The sequence below is a fragment of the Salvelinus fontinalis genome, chromosome 27, assembly GCF_029448725.1.
Source record: "Salvelinus fontinalis isolate EN_2023a chromosome 27, ASM2944872v1, whole genome shotgun sequence".
NCBI classification, from domain to species: Eukaryota; Metazoa; Chordata; class Actinopteri; order Salmoniformes; family Salmonidae; genus Salvelinus; species Salvelinus fontinalis.
This window is the reverse complement of record NC_074691.1, coordinates 5423558-5448632: the sequence shown is the minus strand read 5'-3', so window position 1 is coordinate 5448632 and position 25075 is coordinate 5423558. Positions and strand designations below refer to the sequence as shown.

General features: G+C 41.8%; 1 pseudogene; it reads left to right on the top strand.

Moving 5' to 3' along the window:
- Positions 1-73: 73 nt before the first annotated feature.
- LOC129825628 (zinc finger protein 239-like) lies at positions 74-4887 on the top strand (annotated as a pseudogene).
- Positions 4888-25075: the final 20188 nt, after the last annotated feature.

Genomic DNA, 25075 nt, shown 5'->3' with positions numbered 1-25075 from the left:
TCAAAGCTACATTAGGTTCAGATCAACCAGGATGGGCCTTTGACATAGTCTGGCTGCAGTCAGGCCACCGAATATGCATCAGCAATGTAAAGAGATGAGTGGGGAAAAGTACATTTGACACAAATGACCTTCATAATAAATCAAATGTTATTTGTCACATACATATGTTATTGCGGGAGTAGTGAAATGCTTGTGTTCCTAGCTCCAACAGTGCAGTAATTTCTAACTAAATTATTGTGTTCCTAGCTCCAAAAGTGCAGTAATATCTAACTAAAACGGTGGTGTTCCTAGCTCCAATAGTGCAGTAATATCTAACTAAATGCTTATGTTCCTAGCTCCAACAGTGCAGTAATATCTAACTAAATGCTTGTGTTCCTAGCTCCAACAGTAATATCTAACTAAATGGTTGTGTTCCTAGCTCCAACAGTGCAGTAATATCTAACTAAATGCTAATGTTCCTAGTCCTACAGTGCAGTAATGCCTAACTAAATGCTAATGTTCCTAGCTCCAACAGTACAGTAATATCAAACAATTTCGCAACAGATACCTAATACACACAAATCTAAGTAATGGAATAAGAATATATAAATATATGGACGAGCGATGTCAGACCGGCATAGACAGATACAGTAGATAGTATAGAATACAGTATATACATATGAGATGAGTTATACATAGACTAAGATACAGTAGAATAGGATAGAATACAGTATATACATATGAGATGAGTAATGCCAGATAAGTAAACATTATTAAAGTGACTGGTGATCCATTCCTTAAAGTGGCCAATGATTTCAAGTCTGTGTATGTAGGCAGCAGCCTCTGTGTTCACCGGACGTGCTACCTGTCCCAGACCTGCTGTTTTCAACTCTCTAGAGACGGCAGGAGCGGTAGAGATACTCTTAATGATCGGCTATGAAAAGCCAACTGACATTTACTCCTGAGGTGCTGCACCCTCGACAACTACTGTGATTATTATTATTTTACCATGCTGGTCATTTATGAACATTTGAACATCGTGGCCATGTTCTGTTATAATCTCCAACCGGCACAGCCAGAAGAGGACTGGCCACCCCTCATAGCCTGGTTCCTCTCTAGGTTTCTTCCTAGGTTTTGGCCTTTCTACGGAGTTTTTCCTAGCCACTGTGTTTCTACACCTGCATTGCTTGCTGTTTGGGGTTTTAGGCTGGGTTTCTGTGCAGCACTTTGAGATATCAGCTGATGTACGAAGGGCTATAAAAATAAATTTACAAACAATTTTTCTGGGTGTGCGCCAGCTCATGTTTTTTAATGGTAGGTAACAACACATCCGCCACGCTGATCCTCAACACAGGGTGCCCCTCAGGGGTGCGTGCTCAGCCCCCTCCTGTACTCCCTGTTCACTCATGACTGCACGGCCAGGCACGACTCCAACATCATCATTAAGTTTGCCGATGCCACAAGAGTGGTATGCCTGATCACCAACAACGACTAGACAGCCTATAAGGAGGAGGTTAGAGACCTGGCTGTGTGGTGCCAGGAAAACCACCTCTCCCTCAAAGTGATCAAGACAAAGGAGATGATTGTGGACTATAGGAAAAGGAAGACCGAGCACGCCCCCATTCTCATCGACGGGGCTGTAGTGGAGCAGGTTGAGAGCTTCAAGTTCCTTGGTGTCCACATCACTAACAAACTATCATGGTCTAAGCACACCAAGACAGTCGTGAAGAGGGCACGACAAAACCTATTCCCCCTCAGGAGACTGAAAAGATTTAGCATAGGTCCTCAGATCCTCAAAAGGTTCTACAGCTGCACCATCAAAAGCATCCTGACTGGTTACATCCCTGCCTGGTATGGCAACTGCTCTGCCTCCGAACGCAAGGCACTACAGAGGGTAGTGTGTAAGGCCCAGTACATCACTGGGGCAAAGCTCCCTGCCATGCAAGACCTCTATACCAGGTGGTGTCAGAGGAAGGCCCTGAAAATTGTCAAAGACCCCAGCCACCCCAGTCATAGACTGTTCTCTACTACCGCATGGCAAGTGGTACCAGAGTGCCAAGTCTAGGACAAAAAGGTTTCTCAACAGTTTTTACCTCCAGGCCATAAGACTCCTGAACAGGTAACCAAATGGCTATCCGGACTATTTGCATTGTGTGCTCCCCCCACCCCTCTTTTACGCAGCTGCTACTCTCTGTTTATCTTATATGCATAGTCACTTTAACTATACATGCATGTACATACTGCCTCAATTGGCCCGACCAACCAGTGCTCCCGCACATTGGCTAACCGGGCTATCTGCATTGTGTCCCACCACCCGCCAAACCCTCCTTTTACGCTACTGCTACTCTCTGTTCATCATATATGCATAGTCACTTTAACCATACCCACATGTACATACTACCTCAATAAGCCTGACTAACCGGCGTCTGTATATAGCCTTGCTACTCTTATTTTCAAATATCTTTTTACTGTTGTTTTATTTCTTTACTTACCTACACACACACACTCACACACACACACATACTTTTTTTTCTCCTCACTATTGGTTAGAGCCTGTAAGTAAGCATTTCACTGTAAGGTCCGTTGTGTTCGGCGCATGCGACAAATAAACTTTGATTTGATTTGAATTATAATAATAAGGCAGCATTTTATCTGGCAGGACAGTGTGGTGTGTAGTGATGTGTTATGGAGGCACTTTGTTGATTCTTGATGTTTACTTGTACAGCTGTTCGTCATTACTATTGTACCTAAATGATTTATTTTAACACATTGGTTAAAAGACTCGGGTCACAAAAATGTAATTACATTGAGCAATATACCACATTACTTCTTACTTCAATTTCTTGTTTTACCAACATTGCCAAGCTGCTCATTCGTTTTCTTGTTGTGATTTTTGGTGTAATCATTCATGGCAAAAAAATATTGGGGCTGGTAAAAAATCAGAGTGGAGTGTATTTTCTTTAATTTGCCTGCTACAGTGGCTGGTATATTCTTTCATCTGCCTGCTACAGTGGCTGGTATATTCTTTCATCTGCCTGCTACAGTGGCTGGTATATTCTTTCATCTTCCTGCTACAGTGGCTGGTATATTCTTTCATCTTCCTGCTACAGTGGCTGGTATATTCTTTCATCTTCCTGCTACAGTGGCTGGTATATTCTTTCATCTTCCTGCTACATTGGCTGGTATATTCTTTCATCTTCCTGCTACAGTGGCTGGTATATTCTTTCATCTGCCTGCTACAGTGGCTGGTATATTCTTTCATCTTCCTGCAACAGTGGCTGGTATATTCTTTCATCTTCCTGCTACTGTGGCTGGTATATTCTTTAATCTGCCTGTTACACTGGCTAGTGGACCAAAATCAAACTGAAACAAGACTTAGAAGACATTTGTCAAAGTTTGTAAAAACATTTAAACATTCACTATATTGACTGTCTGACTGACGTTCACACAGGAGAGAGACGGGACTATCGTGGATCCTCTGGGGAGCCTCAACAACATCATGATGCTGACGAGGCAGAGAAGAGTCTCTCCACATCAGGACACCTCAAGAAACACCATCAGAGACCCACAGGAAAGAAATCTCACTGCTGCTCTGACTGTGGGAAACATTGCAAATCTTCATCAGAACTTAAAAAACACCAGAGAATTCACACAGGAGAGAAGCCTTATAGCTGTGATCAGTGTGGCAAGAGTTTTACTCAGTCAACCAACCTGGTATCACACCAGAGAACACACACAGGAGAGAAGCCTTATAGCTGTGATCAGTGTGGCAAGGGTTTTACTCAGTCAACCAACCTGGTATCACACCAGAGAACACACACAGGAGAGCAGCCATATAGCTGTGAGCAATGTGGGAAAAACTTTTCTCGGAGAGAACACCTTAAAGAGCACCAGAGAACACACACAGGAGAGAAACCTTAAAGTTGTGATCAATGTGGGAAAAGCTTTTCTCAGATAGAACACCTTAAAGGACACCAGAGAACACACACAGGAGAGAAGCCTTATAGCTGTGATGTATGTGCGGATAGTTTTACTACATCAAGCCAGCTGGTAGTACACCAGCGATTACACACAGGAGAGAAATCTTATAGCTGTAATCAGTGTGGGAAGAGTTTTACTCAGTCAAACAGCCTGAAATCACACCAGAGAACACACACAGGAGAGAAACCTTATAGTTGGGATCAATGTGGGAAAAGCTTTTCTCAGATAGAACACCTTAAAGGACACCAGAGAACACACACAGGAGAGAAGCCTTATAGCTGTGATGTATGTGCGGATAGTTTTACTACATCAAGCCAGCTGGTAGTACACCAGCGATTACACACAGGAGAGAAATCTTATAGCTGTAATCAGTGTGGGAAGAGTTTTACTCAGTCAAACAGCCTGAAATCACACCAGAGAACACACACAGGAGAGAAACCTTATAGTTGGGATCAATGTGGGAAAAGCTTTTCTCGGATAGAACACCTTAAAGAGCACCAGAGAACACACACAGGAGAGAAGCCTTATAGCTGTAATCAGTGTGGGAAGAGTTTTACTCAGTCAAACAGCCTGAATAGACACGAGAGAACACACACAGCATAGGAATCTTATAGCTGTAATCAGTGTGGGAAGAGTTTTACTCAGTCAAACAGCCTGGTATCACCAGAGAGCACACACAGGAGACAAACCTTACCACTGCACTGACTGGGAAGAGCTTTGCTTCCCTAAGAAACCTGACACAACACCAGATAACACACACAGGAGACAAACCTTACCACTCCTCTGACTGTGGGAAGAGCTTTGCTTCCCTAAGAAACCTGACAAAACACCAGAGAACACACACAGGAGAGAAGCTTTATAGCTGTGATCAATGTGACAAGAGATACTCTCATTCAAGTGGTCTGATTAAACATCAGAAAATACATGCAGGAGATCCAACACCAGACCTGGGTAGTAGAAAACAGAGTGTGGAATGATCTCCACCACCAGACCTGGGTAGTAGAACACAGAGTGTAGAATGATCTCCAACACCAGACATTGGTAGTAGAACACAGAGTGTGGAATGATCTCCACCACCAGACCTGGGTAGTAGAACACAGAGTGTAGAATGATCTCCAACACCAGACCTGGGTAGTAGAACACAGAGTGTGGAATGATCTCCACCACCAGACCTGGGTAGTAGAACACAGAGTGTAGAATGACCTCCAACACCAGACCTGGGTAGTAGAACACAGAGTGTGGAATGATCTCCAACACCAGACCTGGGTAGTAGAACACAGAGTGTAGAATGATCTCCACCACCAGACCTGGGTAGTAGAACACAGAGTGTAGAATGATCTCCACCACCAGACCTGGGTAGTAGAACACAGAGTGTGGAATGACCTCCAACACCAGACCTCTATACATCAAATCACATTTTATTTGTCACATACACTTGTTTAGCAGATGTTATTGCGGGAGTAGTGAAATGCTTGTGTTTCTAGCTCCAACAGTCCAGTAATATCTAACAAGTAATATCTAACAATACACACAATCTAAAGGAATGGAATTAAGAATATATAAATATTTGGACGAGTGATGTCAGAGCGACATAGACTGATACAGTAGAATAGAATAGAATACAGTATATACATATGAGATGATTAATACATAGACTAAGATACAGTAGAATAGAATAGAATACAGTATATACATATGAGGTGAGTAATGCATAGACTAAGATACAGTAGAATAGGATAGAATACAGTATATACATATGAGATGAGTAATACATACAGTAAGATACAGTAGAATAGGATAGAATACAGTATATACATATGAGATAAGTAATGCAAAATATGTAAACATTATTAAAGTGGCCAGTGTTTCCAAGTCTGTGTATAGGCAGCAGCCTCTAATGTGCTAGTGATGGCTATTTAACAGTATTTCACGGTCTGATGGCCTTGAGATAGAAGCTGTTTTTCAGTCTCTCTGTCCCAGCTTTAATGCACCTGTTCTGACCACGCCTTCTGGATGATAACGGGGTGAACAGGCAGTGGCTCGGGTGGTTGTTGTCCTTGATGATATTTTTGGCCTTCCTGTGAAATCCCCGGTGATGCATTGGGCAGACCGCATCATCGGGGGGTTGCAGCTGCAGGCTGTATCAGTTGCCGTACCAGGCGGTGATACAGCCTGACAGGATGCTCTGAATTGTGCATCTGTAAAAGTTTGTGAGGGTTTTAGGTACCAAGCCAAATTTCTTCAGCCTCCTGAGGTTGAAGAGTTGCTGTTGCGCCTTCTTCACCACGTTTCTGGGTGGGTGGACCATTTCAGTTTGTCAGTGATGTGTACGACGAGAAACTTGTAACTTTCCACCTTCTCCACTGCGTCCCATCGATGTGGATAGGGGGGTGCTCCCTCTGCTGTTTCCTGAAGTCCACGATCATCTCCTTTGTTTTGTTGACGTTGGGCGAGAGGTTATTTTCCTGGCACCACACTCCCAGGGCCCTCACCTCCGCCCTGTGGGTTGTCTCATCATTGCTGGTAATCAGTGTTGTGTCGTCTGAAAACTTGATGATTGAGGTGTGCGTGGCCATGCAGTCATGGGTGAACAGGAAGTACAGGAGGGAGCTGAGCACCCATCCTTGTGGGTATCAGCGACGTGGAGGTGTTTTTTCCTACCTTCACCACCTGGGGGTGGCCCGTCAGGAAGTCCAGGACCCAGTTACACAGGGCGGGGTTCAGACCCAGGGCCTCAAGCTTAATGAAGAGCTTGGAGGGTACTATGGTGTTGAATGCTGAGCTGTAGTCAATGAACAGGATTCTTACATAGGTATTCCTCTTGTCCAGATGGGATAGGGCAGTGCGATAGTGATTCTATCGTCTGTGGATCTATTGAGGCGGTAAGCAAATTGAAGTGGGTCTAGGGTATCAGGTAAGGTAGAGGTGAAATGATCCTTGACAAGTCTCTCAAAGCACTTCATGATGACGGAAGTGAGTGCTATAGGGCGATAGTCATTTAGTTCAGTTACCTTTGCTTTCTGGGCTCCAGAGTGGCACAACAGTTTAAGGTACTGCATCTCAGTGCAAGATTTGGCACCCCAATGGTGGAACAAACTCCCTCACGACGCCAGGACAGCGGAGTCAATCACCACCTTCCGGAGACACCTGAAACCCCACCTCTTTAAGGAATACCTAGGATAGGATAAAGCAATCCTTCAGACCCCCCCCCCCCTTAAAAGATTTAGATGCACTATTGTAAAGTGGCTGTTCCACTGGATGTCACAAGGTGAATGCACCAATTTGTAAGTCGCTCTGGATAAGAGCGTCTGCTAAATGACTTAAATGTAAATTTGTTACTACAGTCCCTGGTTTGAATCCAGGCTGAATCACATCTGGCTGTGATTGGGAGCCCCATAGGGCGGCGCACAATTGGCCCAGCATCGTCCGGTTTTGGCCGTCATTGTAAATAAGAATTTGTTCTTAACTGACTTGCCTAGTTAAATTAGGGTTAAAAAAAGAATCATATTGGGTACAGGAACAATGGTGCACATCTTGAAGCATGTGGGGACAGTAGACTGGGATAGGGAGAGATTGAATATGTCCGTAATATGTCTCAAAGCGAAGGGTCTGAATACTTATGTAAACAAGGTATTTCTGTTTTTTATTTGTAATACATTTCTGATAAGGTCTAAAAACCTGCTTTCGCTTTGTCATTATGGGGTATTCTGTGTCGATTGATGAGGAACAATTTCTATTTACAAAAAAAAAAAAAAAAAAGTCAATTTTACATTTTTGCCTTGACATTTGATTGAAGTTATGATGTCAGCTAAGCAATAGACAACTGCCAACATGTTCTATTTAATCCATTTTAGAATAAACGTAACAAAATGTGGGGGGAAAATCAAGGGGTCTTAATACTTTCCGAATGCGCTGTAAACTAAAGTTTAAAAAAAAGTGAATTCAATACATTTAAAATTAGCTTTATCTATTCGTCTCATCAGTACCTCTTCAACGGAGGGCTCTAGGATGATGACTGATATGTCTAGAATCAGACGACGTAGAGAGCAAGCTACACCTTATTTTCTCCGTTCCGTTTCCAAAAAGTGACTTAAAAAATTAAAGTATTTGAGAATGGTCTATCTGCTGACCGCAGACTGGGGGGCACGGCATGTAGTGATGATTTACTACACACCGGGCCCCCCGATAGTGCCATGCGAGAGTTGGGTTGGCTACACCAAAGATTATGGATATACTGACAAGATGTCTCTCTGCCCTAACAGTTGGAGTTGTTGTCCACAAAGCGGCACTGCGGGTTCTCTTGCCCCCGCATACCCTTTCTTTGGATTGGTGGATACTACTTATTATTGTAATCTATTTTTTATGAGGGTTGTTGACGTCAACCACCTGTATTCAATGGAGAGTAGAGGTCGACCGATTATGATTTTTCAACGCCGATACCGATTATTGGAGGACCAAAAAAATCTGATGCCGATTAAAAAAAATATATATATATTTGTAATAATGACAATTACAACAATACTGAATGAACACTTATTTTAACTTAATATAATACATAAATAAAAGCTATTTAGCCTCAAATAAATAATGAAACATGTTCAATTTGGTTTAAATAACGCAAAAACAAAGTGTTGGAGAAGAATGTAAAAGTGCAATATGTGCTATGTAAGAAAGCTAACGTTTAAGTTCCTTGCTCAGAACATGAGAACATATGAAAGCTGGTGGTTCCTTTTAACATGAGTCAAAAAATATTCCCAGGTAAGAAGTTTTAGGTTGTAGTTATTATAGGAATTATAGGACTATTTCTCTCTATACCATTTGTATTTCATATACCTTTGACTATTGGATGTTCTTATAGGCACTTTAGTATTGCCAGTGTAACAGTATAGCTTCCGTCCCTCTCCTCGCTCCTACCTGTGCTCGAACCAGGAACACATCGACAACAGCCACCCTCGAAGCAGCGTTACCCATGCAGAGCAAGGGGAACAACTACTCCAAGTCTCAGAGCGAGTGATGTTTGAAACGCTATTAGCATGCACCCCGCTAACTAGCTAGCCATTTCACATCGGTTACACCAGCCTAATCTCGGGAGTTGATAGGCTTGAAGTCATAAACAGCGCAAGGCTTGATAGGCTTGAAGCATTGCGAAGAGCTGCTGGCGAAGCGCACGAAAGTGCTGTTTGAATGAATGCTTACGAGCCTGCAGCTGCCTACCATCGCTCAGTCAGACTGCTCTATCAAATCATAGACTTAATTATAACATAATAACACACAGAAATACGAGCCTTAGGTCATTAAAATGGTCAAATCCGGAGACTATCATCTCGAAAACAAAACGTTTATTCTTTTAGTGAAATACGGAACCGTTCCATATTTTATCTAACGGGTGGCATCCATAAGTCACTCCTGCGCGGAAATGTAGGAAAGTGTTTATTTCAACATCCATTGTGACATTCCCCGGCAAGAAAGACGAAAATGTCTCTCAAACAGGAGAGTACTCTCAACCACATACATATGAACTACTATATCATGTCTGCATTATAAATAGTCTGTCACTAGATAACTGAAATACCACTCTTGGCTTTGGGCAAAGGACCAACACAGTCCACCAGAACCCTGCTGAAAGGTTTGTCAAAAGCAGGAATAGGCTGCAAAGGTGTAACCGGTACAGCTTGGTTTGGTTTACCTGTCCGCTGGCAAACGCCACAGGATTTACAGTGAGCCACAACATCCTGTTTCAGACGTCTTGTTGACCCCAAGATGGCCTGCCATACTACCATCGTGAGCCACAACATCCTGTTTCAGACGTCTTGTTGACCCCAAGATGTCCTGCCATACTACCATCGTGAGCCACAACATCCTGTTTCAGACGTCTTGTTGACCCCCAGATGGCCTGCCATACTACCATCGTGAGCCACAACATCCTGTTTCAGACGTCTTGTTGACCCCCAGATGGCCTGCCATACTACCATCGTGAGCCACAACATCCTGTTTCAGACGTCTTGTTGACCCCAAGATGGCCTGCCATACTACCATCGTGAGCCACAACATCCTGTTTCAGACGTCTTGTTGACCCCCAGATGGCCTGCCATACTACCATCGTGAGCCAACCTCAGTATCTCTTGTCGAAGCGCAACTGGAACAACAATTTGATATAAACTGAGCAAATCATCTTGCCCAGAAGTGGCGAGAGAACACCATTTCCTCATTAGAACGCCATTTCCTCATTAGAACAACATCTCTTTCAAAATTACCAACAAAAACTTCATCAAACTCCTCCTCTGGATGTATCTCAGCAAAAAGAGGAGGGGGTGAAACCTCTTTACTCTGTTCATCAATCAGCTGCTTCCTAGAAACATCTTTACTCTGTTCATCAATCGGCTGCTTCCTAGAAACATCTTTACTCTGTTCAGCAATCCACTGCTTCCTAGAAACATCTTTACTCTGTTCATCAATCTGCTGCTTCCTAGAAACATCTTTACTCTGTTCATCAATCAGCTGCTTCCTAGAAAAATCTTTACTCTGTTCATCAATTGGCTGCTTCCTAGACATCCAAGTGTCAACTGTAGGGATCCTCTCTTCATTCAGAGGTTCTACAAACTCTCACCTTTGGGGTTTTCAAAGGAGAGGTCAACTCAGGAGGTTTCCCGAAATCAGGATCACCCATAAACGTCTCAGACAGATTGACCATGGTGAGGTCGCTGACATCCTCAACACTAGACTTGCCCCCGGCGACTTTCTTAGACATAGCACGTGTAACGGCACATGCTGGGAACACTGTAGGGTACTTTTCTGATAACCCATCAGGTTCCTCAATTCTGGGTTCCTTACAAACGACAGGATTTGGCACAACCTTCCCTCCAGCCAAATCATTTCCTAATATTAATGAGACCCCCTTCACCGGTAGGCTAGGCCTCACTCCAACGACAACGGAATGAGACATAAGATCAGATTCGAGTTCCACATTATAAAAAGGAACTTCCATGCAACCGATCTCCACGCCTTGTACTAACACACTGTAACCAGTTGTTGAAGTGTCAAAGGCAAAACACTCTCCAACATGAAGGGCTTCCCCAGTATAGTACAGTAGAAACACCCTCCAACGAGAAGGGCTTCCCCAGTATAGTACTGTAGAAACACCCTCCATCGTGAAGGGCTTCCCCAGTATAGTACTGTAGAAACACCCTCCAACATGAAGTGCTTCCCCGGTATAGTACTGTAGAAACACCCTCCAACTTGAAGGGCTTCCCCAATTCACTTCTGGGCCACATCCTGACTGATGGCAGCCAATTCTTGTATAATCAATGCCTGGAGTTTGTCAGAATTTGTGGGTTTTTGTTTGTCCACCCACCTCTTGAGGATTGACCACAAGTTCTCAATGGGATTAAGATCTCAATATCATCATCAAGTTTATTTTATATAGCCCTTCGTACATCAGCTAATATCTCGAAGTGCTGTACAGAAACCCAGCCTAAAACCCCAAACAGCAAGCAATGCAGGTGTAGAAGCACGGTGGCTAGGAAAAACTCCCTAGAAAGGCCAAAACCTAGGAAAAAACCTAGAGAGGAACCAGGCTATGAGGGGTGGCCAGTCCTCTTCTGGCTGTTCCGGGTGGAGATTATAACAGAACATGGCCACGATGTTCAAATGTTCATAAATGACCAGCATGGTCAAATAACAATCAGGAGTAAATGTCAGTTGGCTTTTCATAGCCGATCATTAAGAGTATCTCTACCGCTCCTGCGGTCTCTAGAGAGTTGAAAACAGCAGGTCTGGGACAGGTAGCACGTCCGGTTGACAGGTCAGGGTTCCATAGCCGCAGGCAGAACAGTTGAAACTGGAACAGCAGCAAGGCCAGGTGGACTGGGGACAGCAAGGAGTCATCATGCCCGGTAGTCCTGACGCATGGTCCTAGGGCTCAGGTCCTCCGAGAGAGAGAAAGAAAGAGAGAAGGAGAGAATTAGAGAGAGCATACTTAAATTCACACAGAACACCGGATAAGACAGGAGAAGTACTCCAGATATAACCAACTGACCCTAGCCCCCCGACACATAAACTACTGCAGCATAAATACTGGAGGCTGAGACAGGAGGGGTCAGGAGACACTGTGGCCCCATCCGATGATACCCCCGGACAGGGCCAAACAGGAAGGATATAACCCCACCCACTTTGCCAAAGCACAGCCCCCGCACCACTAGAGGGATATCTTCAACCACCAACGTACAATCCTGAGACAAGGCCGAGTATAGCCCACAAAGATCTCCACCACAGCACAAACCAAGGGGGGGCGCCAACCCTATCAAGACTGCCAAAATGTGCCTAATATGTTTATTAATAACTTTTCATGTTCAAAATGTATGCACTCTCCTCAAACAATAGCATGGTATTATTTCACTGTAATAGCTACTGTAAATTGGACAGTGCAGTTAGATTAACAAGAAATTAAGCTTTCTGCCATTATCAGATATGTCAATGTCCTGGGAAATAGTCTTGTTACTTACAACCTCTTGCTAATCGCATTAGCCTACGTTAGCTCAACTGTACCGTGGTTTGGTGAGGCATGGAATAATAAAAACATGTGTCTTTTGTCAGGCTGGATGTTTGAAATATGAGTAGGTGATTTGAGACATGCTTCTTCAGTAGTGGCATTAACAGGGTGGCAGGTCGCCTAGTGGTTAGAGCGTTGGACCAGTAACCGAAAGGTTGCTGGATCGAATCCCGGAGCTGACAAGGTAAAAATCGGTCGTTTTGAGCAAGGCCGTGGACGTCGATTAAAGCAACCCACCCCACACCTCTCTGATTTAGAGGGGTTGGGTTAAATACGGAAGACGCATTGAGTTGAACAACTGACTTCCCTGAAGACAAGTAAGAAATAGTGTTCGAATTTTGTCAAGAAATACTGGAGTGACGTAAGATTATTAATAAAATTGATTATGGGCCAATTTATTATTCAGCTTCCATGTGTATAGGCTGCAAGTACGTTGAAATTAAGTTGTTTTAAAGTCACTAGCTTTAAAGTCACTAAATTACATATTTTCAACTAAAACCGAACGTATATTGGTCAACAACATTTTGCTATTTTGGTAGGATAGCCCCAATGTCAAAACACAGTTTTAACGTGTCCAAATCAATGACCAATATGCAGAAACAGTTTGTGATATATTGAAAACCTAAACATAAAATGTGCAATTAACACAAACATCTGCCACAATAATCATATTACTTGTATTTTTTAAACAAGCACCTTATAAACTGCACAAGCACCAGAAACACTGTTGTTTTGACAAGTAGCAATAAATCACTGATTTCGATTAGGGGAAATCAGGTTGTACGTGATGTTGAAACAAACACAACTAAAAAAAACACGTGGAAATTGGAGATACCGGTTACCTCACTGGTTAGAGGACAACCTCTTGCAGAAGACAGTCCGCTACATTTTGGAGAGATGGAACACTTATTTGTCATCGCTCATCAATATCATGTTGAAATCAATTGCCGAAAGGGAGGAGATGAGGTTGCACGTTCCTGTTAAAACTAACAGCTCCAAAACCACACGGAATCTGTAAATAATGTGTACAACACTGGTGAGAAGACAACTTGTAGAAAACAGCGGTAAGTGCAACACAACTCTTTTTTTTGTGAGTCACTTTTTGTTAGACCACATAAATACTACTCTTCAATTCAGAGCCTGGATTTTCCGCTTGAGGCTAATATCCATATCATGCTGAAATCAAAAGAACAGGGGACAAACGTTTAGGGTTCTACATTGTGACATCATTAAAATACTGCTACTACAATGTTAAAACATTCTACATTGTGAGATTTTATTTCATTGATATCATGAAACAACTCTTTCCTGAAACAACATCAAATGATGTCAATTAACCTATCAGAAGCTTCTAAAGCCATGGCATAATTTTCTGGAATTTTCCAAGCTGTTTAAAGGCACAGGCAACTTCGTGTATGTAAACTTCTGACCCACTGGAATTGTGATACAGTGAATTATAAGTGAAATAATCTGTCTGTAAACAATTGTTGGAAAAATTACTTGGGTCGTGCACAAAGTAGATGTCCTAACCGACTTGCCAAAACTATAGTTTGTTAACAAGAACAAGTGTATATAAAATGGACAGACTAGGTCTATACTGCTCCTACATGATGCAACAACACAGTGCATTATGAAAGAATTCAAACCCCTTCACTTTTTCCAAATTTTGTTACGTTACAGCCTTATTCTAAAATGGATTAAAAAAATACTCAATCTACACACAATACCCTATAATGACAAACCAAAAACCCGTTTTTAGATTTTTTTGCTAATTTATTAAAATAAACTGACATCTACATAAGTATTCAGACGTTTACTACGTACTTTGTTGAAACACCTTTGGCAGCGATTACATCCTCGAGTCTTCTGGAGTATGACGCTACAAGCTTGGCACACCTGTATTTGGGGAGTTTCTCCCATTCTTCTCTGCAGATCCTCTCAAGCCTTGTCAGGTTGGATGGGGAGTGTCGCTGCACAGCTATTTTCAGGTCTCCGATCGGGTTCAAGTCCGGGCTCTGGCTGGGCCACTCAAGGTTATGCTACTTCTCCCAAAGCAACTCCTGCATTGTCTTGGCTGTGAGCTTAGGGTCATTGTCCCTTTGGTAGGTGAACCTTCACCCCAGTCTGAGGTCCTGAGCTCTCTGTAGCAGGTTTTCATCAAGGATCTCTGCACTCTGTTCAACTTTCTCTCGATCCTGACTAGTCTCCCAGTCCTTGCCTCTGAAAAACATCCCCACAGCATGATGCTGCCACCACCACGCTTTACGCCAGGCGAACCGCTTGGCAGTCAGGCCAAAGAGTTCAATCTTGGTTTCATCAGACCACAGAATCTTGTTTCTCATGGTCTGAGAGTCTTTAGGTGCCTTTTGGCAAACTCCAAGTGGGCTGACATGTGCCTTTTACTGAGGAGTGGCTTCCGTCTGGTCATTCTACAATAAAGGCCTGATTGGTGGAGTGCTGCAGAGATGATTGTCCTTCTGGAAGGTTCTCCCATCTCCACAGAGGAACTCTGAACTCTGTCAGAGTGAATATCGGATTCTTGGTCACCTCCCTGACCAAGGTCCATCTCCCCCGATTGCTCAGTTTGGCCGGGCGGCCAGCTCTAGGAAGAGTCTTGGTGGTTCCAAACTTCTTCCATTTAAGAATGACGGCGGCCACTGTGTTCTTGGGGACCTTCAATTCTGCAGACATTTTTTGGTACCCTTCCCCAGATCTGTGCCTCGACACAATCCTGTCTCTGAGCTCTACGGACAATTTCTTCGACCTCATTGCTTGGTGTTTGCTCTGACGTGCATTGCCAACTGTGGGACCTTATATAGACAGGTATAATCCTAAACAATATGGTTTCATGTGGCACAAAACAAAAACACAAATTCTCAGTAAAAAATATAAGTCAGAATACAGCCTTTCTATTCTCTCATGTGATTTCAGGTTCTCTGACTGGGAAAATGTCCTTCCATACAGAGAGAGAGCAGTGATAGGGCTTTTTCAGTGTGTATTCTCTCATGCTCCTTCAGGCTCCTTAACCAGATACAACTCTTTCCATACTGGGAGCATTGGAAAGGCTTTTCTCCTGTGTGTAATCTCTCATGAGCTTTAAGGTCCCTTACTCGTTTAAATCTGTTTTTACGCTGGGAGCAGTGGTAAGGCTTTTCTCCTGTGTGTGTCCACTCATGCTCCTTCCGGCTCCCTAACTGAATAGAACTCATTCCACAGTGGGAACAGTGATAAGTCTGGTCCCTCTCCTACCAAAGACAGAGTATTTAGTTAACCTTTCTTGCGCAGGCGTTCCGCTAGCTGAACCCCTCGACAACATTCCGCTGAAAAGGCAATGCGGGAAATTCAAAAATATTTTAAAGAAATATGTAACTTTCACACAACAAGTGCAATACACCAAATGAAAGATAAACTTCTTGTTAATCTACCCATCGTGTTCGATTTCAAAAAGGCTTTACAGCGAAAGCACAACATATGATTATGTTAGGTCAGAGCCAAGTCAAAAAAACACAGGAGTCACAAAAAGCAGAAATATAGATAAAATGAATCACTAACCTTTGATGATCTTCATCAGATGACACTCATAGGACATCATGTTACACAATACATGTATGTTTTGTTCGATAATGTGCATATTTATATCCAAAAATCTCAGTTTACATTGGCACGTTACGTGCAGTAATGTTTTGTTTCCAAAACATCCAGTGATTTTGCAGATAGCCACATCAAATCCCAGAAATACTCATAATAAACATTGATAAAAGATACAAGTGTTATTCACAGAATTAAAGATAGACTTCTCCTTAATGCAACCGCTGTGTCAGATTTCAAAAAAACTTTACGGAAAAAGCATAATCTGAGTACGGCGCTCAGAGCCCAATCCAGCCAAAGAAATATCCGCCATGTTGGAGTCAACAGAAGTTAGAAATAACATTATAAATATTCACTTACCTTTGATCTTCATCAGAATGCACTCCCAGGAATCCCACTTAGACAATAAATGACTGATTCGTTCCATAAAGTCCATCATTTATGTCCAAATAGCCACTTGTTGTTAGCGTGTTCAGCCCAGTAATCCATCTTCATGAGGCGCGAGCACTACGTCCAGACAAAAACTCAAAGTTCCGTTACAGGTCGTAGAAACATGTCAAACGATGTATGGAATCAATCTTTAGGATGTTTTTAACATAAAACTTCAATAATGTTCCAACCGGAGAATTCCATTGCCTGTAGAAAAGCACTGGAACGATAGCTAACTCTGTCGGGAACGCGCGTCACGAGCCTGAGACACTCTGCCAGACACCTGACTCATTCAGCTTCCATTCCCCCCTCCTTTATAGCAGAAGCCTGAAAGAAGTTTCTAAAGACGGTTGACATCTAGTGGAAGCATTAGGAAGTGCAACTTGACCCCATAGACACTGTGTATTCGGTAGGCCGAGCTTTGAAAAACTACAAACCTCAGATTTCCCACTTCCTGGTTGGATTTTTCTCATGTTTTTGCCTGCCATATGAGTTCTGTTATACTCATAGACATCATTCAAACAGTTTTAGAAACTTCAGAGTGTTTTCTATCCAATACTACTAATCATATGCATATATTAGCATCTGAGACAGAGTAGCAGGCAGTATACTCTGGGCACGCACTTCATCCACAAGTGAAAATGCTGCCCCCTATCCCAAACAGGTTTTAAGCACGCTGTTTGATTAAATAAATAAGACACGCAAATGACTAGAGGGAGCCAGTCATCAATATAACCTGACTAGAGGGAGCCAGTGAGCGAGGGAGCTGATGTAAGAAGGGCTATATAAATAAATTTGACTAGAGGGAGCCTGTCATCAACAACCTTATTTAATTTTTTTATTTTACCTTTTACTAGGCAAGTCAGTTAAGAACTAATTCTTATTTTCAATGACGGCCTAGGAACAGTGGGTTAACGGCCTTGTTCAGCTCGGCGATTCGATCTTGCAACCTTTTGGTTACTAGTCCAACGCTCTAACCACTAGGCTACGCTGCCGCCCCAACCTAACCAGAAGAACACCCCCCCCCCCCCCCCCCCCCCCCCCCGCCGTTCAGTAATAGACTAATAGACTACAGATAGATAGACTAATAGACTAGTAATAGACTACACCAGCAGTCGGCAACCTTTTCCAGTTTGAGTGCCAATTTATCTGACCATTTCTACCAATCTGTGTGCCAGTTATGATTTTCATATGCACGTTTTTGTGGAACAGTTTAATTTAATTTATAATAGTATCTCAAAATTATTGTCTGTGATTAATCTAAATTCTATCTAAATCTAAATTAAAATTATACAAATCTAAAAGTAACTTTTATTGCCATTGCCAACTATGTAAAAAAAATAGCCTGCATTAAGGCAACAAATAAAAAGTGGTTATCGAAAGGGTGAGAGCTGGAAATGTTTTACGAAAATTCTTTGAGGAACTATTGTCAAACGTATTTGATTTTGATTAGACTTTGTTTACTTGCTGTTTGAGGTGAAGAATTGTTTTTTTTTGAGAAGCTCCACAACTCATTAGTGGTAGTGTGTTAACACAATCAGATATACTATCAGACATCCCCAAATGGGCACATTTATAGGCCTACATTTGCGCACAGGCCAGGTAGACTAGTCCTACTTCTATATGCGTAATTAGGTGTGCGTCCTTACTCAACATTGACAGGAGTGTTTCAAACAAAGGACAATAAATTGACAACTGACGCATCTTGCGGGGTCAGGTCTGGGTGCTCTGCCAGGGACCGTTTCATTTAGTATCCATTTGGGCCGGCATGGGGAATGATTTTATTTTCCCATATTATGTTTTACCAAAGTTGACCGACTGAAAGGGAGTGTAACTTTATGACTATTGTTTGATTCTAAACTTTGAACATTGAGATATTAAAGACATGATAGATCAGACGCAGAGTATATAAAGGAGTGAGATGGCCTGCAGAGATGGCCTGCAGAGTTCTGTCATACTTTCCGGGTCCATGCCCAAACATTTTGAACTTCTAATATTTTTTATTAATCTCTCCAGAAATAAGTCTCTCGCTGTTGCTGCCTGTTATAGACCCCCCTCAGCTCCCAGCTGTGCCCTGGACACCATATGTCATTTGATTACCCCCCATCTATCTTCAGAGTTCGTTCTGTTAGTTGACCTAAACTGGGATATGCTTAACACCCCGGCCGTCCTTCGAAAGCCAAGTTAATAAACAGATCACTGGCCGTTTCGAATCCCACCGTACCTTCTCCGCTGTGCTATCCGGTTTCCGAGCTGGTCATGGGTGCACCTCAGCCACGCTCAAGGTCCTAAACGATATCATATCCACCATCGATAAAAGACAGTACTGTGCAGCCATCTTCATCAACCTGGCCAAGGCTTTCGTCTCTGTCAATCACCATATTCTTATCGGCAGACTCAACAGCCTTGGTTTCTCAAATGACTGCCTCGCCTGGTTCACCAACTACTTCTCAGAGTTCAGTGTGTAAAATGGGAGGGCCTGTTGCCCGGACCTCTGGCAGTCTCTATGGGGGTGCCACAGGGTTAAATTTTCGGTCCAACTCTTTTCTCTGTATATATACCAATGATGTTGCTCTTGCTGCGGGTGATTCCTTGATCCAGCTCTACGCAGACGACACCATTCTGTATACATCTGGCCCTTCTTTGGACACTGTGCTAACTCCAAACGAGCTTCAATGCCATACAACATTCCTTCTGTGGCCTCCAACTGCTCTTAAATGCAAGTAAAACTAAATGCATGCTCTTCAACCGATCGCTGCCCGCACCCACCCACCCGACTAGCATCACTACCGATCCTTGACTTCGGCGATGTCATTTACAAAATAGCCTCCAACAAAGTTATAGGTCCTACAGTAGGTCTATGTTGTTAGGTGAATTTATGGGCCCAACAGTAGGTCTATGTTGTTGTTAGGTGAAGTTATGGGTCCTACAGTAGGTCTATGTTGTTAGGTGAAGTTATGGGTCCTACAGTAGGTCTATGTTGTTGTTAGGTGAAGTTATGGGTCATACAGTAGGTCTATGTTGTTAGGTGAATTTATGGGCCCAACAGTAGGTCTATGTTGTTGTTAGGTGAAGTTATGGGTCCTACAGTAGGTCTATGTTGTTAGGTGAAGTTATGGGTCCTACAGTAGGTCTATGTTGTTGTTAGGTGAAGTTATGGGCCAGTTTGGCAAACACTTAGTTTACAAACCCTCATTGTCAGGCTGATGGAAAAGCTAGCCAAAGAGCATTTTACTGGTTGAAGTGTTTTTTAAATATAAAGCAGTTGATTTACGAGGATGACACAAACATTATATAAAGCAGGACATTCAAACGAGCCTTACAATTATAATCCAAAGTAGTGTGAAATGCACTCATAAGCAACCTGTAAATGGAGGTTACTCCCCTGAGTTTTCCCCCAATCACATTCAGAATACATTGTGAAAAACTAATATCTTTGTTCACCATTTTTGCTCCAGGCAGATTAAACTACATCCATAACTATTGGTTTCCTCATTAGCAGGGAGGAGTTTCTACAACTAAATTGCATGTGCATCGCCCTCGTGCCGCAATTTTAGCAAGTACAGAAAGGGGCCTATAATGGAGACCAAAAGTTGTCTGGCACACTGCTTAGAGTTTCAACAACATGAATAACTTATTTCTAGCCTACAATCATTGATGTCACTACTAATGTGAAAACAAGACAAAATATGACTATTCTTGCTCATTTTAACCAATTGTCAGATCATTTTTACATTCATTACAGACGTCAATTGTTGTACAGCATCATGGCTACGCTGTTGGCCTCACCTTTTACAGTGGATATCCGCTGTTGTGGGCCTTTAACCATCTGTCTGACTTTGTTGTTCACACAGGAGAGAGAACTGACTACCATGGGTCCTCTGGGGAGCCTCAACAACCTCATGATGCTGACAAGGCAGAGAAGAGTCTCTCCACATCAGAACACCGCAAGAAACACCAGCAGAGATCCACAGGGAAGAAATCTCACTGCTGCTCTGACTGGGAAGAGATTCACCTCCTCAGCAGGCATTAAAATTCATCAGAGAATCCACACAGGAGAGAAACCTTTTACCTGTACTCAATTTGGGAAGAGTTTTACTACATCTGGCAGTCTGACTCAACACCAGAGAACACACACAGAAGAGAAATATTGTAGCTGTGATCAATGTGGCAAGAGTTTTGTTGGATCTGGTCTGCTGACATTACACCAGAGAACACACACAGGAAAGAAACCTTATAGCTGTGGTCAATGTGGGAAGAGTTTTGGTCAATCTGGCAATCTGACAGTGCACCAGAGAATACATACAGGACAGAAACCATACAGCTGTGATCAATGTGGCAAGAGTTTTGTTGGATCTGGTCTGCTGACATTACACCAAAGAACACACACAGGAGAGAAATCGTATAGCTGTAATCAATGTGGGAAGAGTTTTAAGACATCTAGCAATCTGACTATACACCAGAGAACACACACAGGAGATAAACGTTTTAGCTGTGACCAAAGATAATCTGATTAAAGCTCTCTGATCAAATATTAGAAAATATATAGATGAAGGAGTTGTTTCATGATTTCAACGAATTAATGTCACAATTTAGAATGTTAACACATTGTAGTAGGAGTATTTTAATGATGTCAGAATGTAGAACCCTAAACGTTTGCCCCCTTATCAATTGATTTCAGCATGATATGGATATTAGCCTCAGGGGAAAAATCCAGGCTCTGAATTGAAAGAGTACTATTTATATGATTTAACAAAAATTGACTAACAAGAAAAGAGCTGTGTTACACTTACCACGTTGGTGACCCACTGGAATAAAAATGTAACACTTCAAAATGTAGCTAGCTGTTTTCTACAAATTGTCCTCTAACCAGTGATGTACACATTATTCCCAGATTCCGTGTGGTTTTTGAGCTGCTAGTTTTAACAGGACGTGCAACCTCATCTCCCTCCTCTCGCACAATTGATTTCAACATGATATTGATGAGTGAAGACAAATAAGTGTTTGGTTTCTTTGTTTAGCGACCCCTAAATTTAAATGCACCACTCGAAAATGTAGCTGACTGTATTCTACAGGTAGTCCTCTAACCAGTGAGGTAAAAGATATCTCCCATTTTCATGTGTTTTTTAAATTGTGTTCGTTTCAACAGCATGAACAACCTGATTTCCCCCCTAATTGATATCAGATTTATTGCTACTTGTCAAAACAGCGTTTTTGGTGCTTGTGCAATTAATAAGATGCTTGTTTAAAAAAATACAAGTAATATGATTATTGTGGCAGATGTTTGTGTATATTGTACATTTTATGTTCAGGTTTTCAATTTATCACAAACTGTTTCTGCATTTTGACTATTGATTTGGACACGTTTAAACTGTGACATTGGGGATATCCCACCTAGCAAAATGTAGTTGAAAATAAGACTATGCCCGACGTACAATATAAGTTTGGTTTTAGTTGAAGGTGAAAGTTGAAAAGAAAACAACTTAATTTCAAGGTATTTTCAGCCTATACACATGGACGCAGTATAATAAATCGGTCTATAATCAATGTTATTAACAATCCTAATAAATTGAGTCATAAATATAGGATATATTTGTTGTCTTAAGGGGGAAGGTGTTACAGGCTTTGGTTTTTCATTTATGTTTTGAAGTTAGACTTCAGCACTTGTAGCTCGTTAGCACGTAGGGAGCACTGATTGGTGTCACCTCGTTAGTCAGTATGTGTTACACCTGTGCTGGCTTGTCCATCTCGTTAGTGGGAAGGTGTTTCACCTGAGCTGGTCCAGGTTCTATTTAAGAGTGTCTGGCCCGGTGTTCCAGTTGTCTTGATAGATGTGGAGAGTCAACACCTTTAGTTGCTCCACTTCCTGTCTTTTGGTGTGGGTTTTTCTTATGTTGGCATTTCCTTAGGGTGCCCATTAGTCTTTCAGTTGTTAGTCTTCTGTTTGTTGTGTACTAAATATTTTTTTTTATTTCTTTTTTATTCCTGTGAAGCCATTGTGTTGCGTCCATGTCTGAAATGTGCTGTATAAATAAAGCTTGATTTGAGTTCAACAAATGAACCCAATGACTGACCAATCAACAGACTCTTGGTCACTTTTAGTATGAAAAACAGTATCAATCCCACTTTTCAAGCCTGCTGAAGAAGTGCTGGGTGGTCTCCCACTGCTCTGCTTATGTCATGTCCTGTGGCCTTGCCGTTTTTCTTGACTGCCGCTGCAACACAGAAACACATATTACTCATATTATATAAAACAATCAAAGTAATGGATATGGAGCATCTATGGCCTCAGTTAAACCTGGCACCTAAATGTGACTTTTGTCATCTGATCACTCCAAGCTGCAATAGGTTCAGATCTACGAGGATGGGCCTTTGACATAGTCTTGATGCAGCCAGGCCACCGAATATGCATTAGCAATGTAAAGAGATGAGTGGGTAAAAGTACATTTTACACAAATGACCTTCATAATAAATCAAATGTTATTTGTCACATACATATGTTATTGCGGTGTACCTAAATGCTTGTGTTCCTAGCTCCAAAAGTGCAGTAATATCTGACTAAATGCTTGTGTTCATAGCTCCAACTGTAAAGGGTCGATATGCAGCAGGTGGGAAGGAGTCAGGCGCAGGACACAGAGGACGAGTAATAACGGACTTTTACTCAAGACGACAACAAAATATATTCCACGCAGGGAAAACAATCCAGCTCACAAAATAGTAGCGACAGCTAAACACAGAACAAACACGCACGAAACCATGTGGGAACCAGACGGTTAAATAAGGACTAAATAATAATGTAATGGAAACCAGGTGTGTACAATAAAGACAAAACAAATGGACAATGAAATGTAGATGGTGGTGGCTAGAAACCGGTGATGTCGACCGCAGAACGCCGCCCGAACAAGGAGGCACCAACTTCAGCGGAAGTCGTGACATATATCTAACTAAATGCTTGTGTTCCTAGCTCCAACAGTGCAGTAATATCTAACTAAATGCTTGTGTTCCTAGCTCCAACAGTGCAGTAATATCTAACTAAATGCTTGTGTTCCTAGCTCCAACAGTGTAGTAATATCTAACTAAATATTTGTGTTCCTAGCTCCAACAGTACAGTAATATCTAACTAAATGCTTGTGTTCCTAGCTCCAACAGTGCAGTAATATCTAACTAAATGCTTGTGTTCCTAGCTCCAACAGTGCAGTAATATCTAACTAAATGCTTGTGTTCCTAGCTCCAACAGTGCAGTAATATCTAACTAAATGCTTGTGTTCCTAGCTCCAACAGTGCAGCAATATCTAACAATTTCACAACAAATACCTAATACACACAAATCTAAGTAATGGAATAAGAATATATAAATATATGGATGAGCAATGTCAGAGCGGCATAGACAGATACAGTAGAATAGGATAGAATAGAGTATATACATATGAGATGAGTAATACATAGACTAAAATACAGTAGAATAGGAAAGAATACAGTATGTACATATAAGATGAGTAATGCATAGACTAAGATACAGTGGAATAGGATAGAACCTAGTCTGTCATTATATACATCTACATTACGTATTGTTACACCATGTAGGAGCAGTATAGACCAAGTCTGTTCATTATATACATCTACATGATGGATTGTTACACCATGTCGGAGGAGTATATATACATGTTCATTATATACACCTACATGATGTATTGTTACACCAACAAAAAAAGGGAAATCATATTATTTTATACTAATACAATTAGTCAGAGAAAGAGATATAGTTTAACATGTAATTCTCAAAGGGTGGGGGTCTGAATTATTGCCATATTATTATTATTATTGACAATTATTTTCAATACTCCAGCACCCTTTCCTTGGGAGGATAATGACACTGAAATGTTTTATGAGATTAGAGAACACATTGGGTGGGATCTTAGACCATTCCTCCATACAGAATCTCTCCAGGTCCTTGATTTATTTTGTCTGCGCTTATGGACTTCCCTTTTCGGTTTTCAATGGAGTTCAAATCTGAAGACTGAGATGGCCATAGAAAAATGTGATTTTGAGCCCAATTAACCATTTCTTTGTGGGTGTTGATGTGTCTTGCTGGAAGATCCACTTATGGACAAGTTTTACCCTCCTAGCAGAGAGGTAACCAGGTTTTGGGCTACAATATCCTGGTAGTGGGTAAAGTTTATTTATTTTATTTTATACAGTAATTTTTGCTAATCTTTATCAAGGGTATCAATAACTAGGTGCTTATTTTGATATCTAGTTATTTGACTGAATCGGAAATACAGATGTGGAGTAGATGTAGAGTTGGTTTTAAATTCTCATCAAAAATCTGAACTAATCAAAACAACACTTGTTGCTCTTTGTACGTGTTGATATAATATTCATATTTAATGGAGAGGAAAAAAACGTTTCCCTAAACTGCTTTATAATATTATAATTCAATGAAGGAAAAAAAAAGTTATCCCTCCTCAACTGCGTTTACTCACTCCAGACAGCAGAAGGCGAAAAGTGGTTTCAGGCGATGTTTCTAGTGTGACGTATAATCTAGTGGAC